This window comes from Stigmatopora argus, chromosome 14, assembly GCF_051989625.1.
Source record: "Stigmatopora argus isolate UIUO_Sarg chromosome 14, RoL_Sarg_1.0, whole genome shotgun sequence".
Taxonomy (NCBI): Eukaryota; Metazoa; Chordata; class Actinopteri; order Syngnathiformes; family Syngnathidae; genus Stigmatopora; species Stigmatopora argus.
This window is the reverse complement of record NC_135400.1, coordinates 4177156-4177793: the sequence shown is the minus strand read 5'-3', so window position 1 is coordinate 4177793 and position 638 is coordinate 4177156.

Sequence of the window (638 nt, the reverse complement as noted above, 5' to 3'; positions counted from 1 at the left end):
GGCGCGGCCTAGCGGTCATTTGGGGAAACTGCAGGAGACGCACGAGCAAAACATCCAGCCCGACAGGAGTGACCGAGCTCGGCACTGAGGGGTGTGCGTGAGTGAGGTAGTGCGTGAAACCCCTCAGAGTCAAAGACTTGCCACGGTTAATCAAGGTCACGCAGCGCCTAATCTGAAATGTGTATATTTGTGTCACTTCAAGGTGGTACTATCTGCCTATCTCCTTGACCCTGTGATTGGCTGGCCACCAATTTAGGCTGTCCCCCGCCTGGTGCCCGTAGTTAGCTGGAATAGGCTCCAACACCCCAGGCGACCCTTAAGCGGTACAGAAAATGAATGAATGAATCAACATTTCTACTTATATATATTTTTAATTTATTCATTCATTCGTTTTCTGAACCGCTTTATCCTCACTAGGGTCGCGGGGGGTGCTGGAGCCTATCTCAGCTGACTTCGGGCCAGAAGCGGGGGATCACGGGTAGCGCACAGGGAGTCGGACAACCATTCACACTCGCACACATAACCAAGGGCAATTTAAAGTATCCAATCAGCCTACCATGCATGTCTTTGAAATGTGAGAGGAAACCAGAGTGCCCGGAGAAAACCCATGCAGGCCCAGGGAGAACATGCAGACTCCA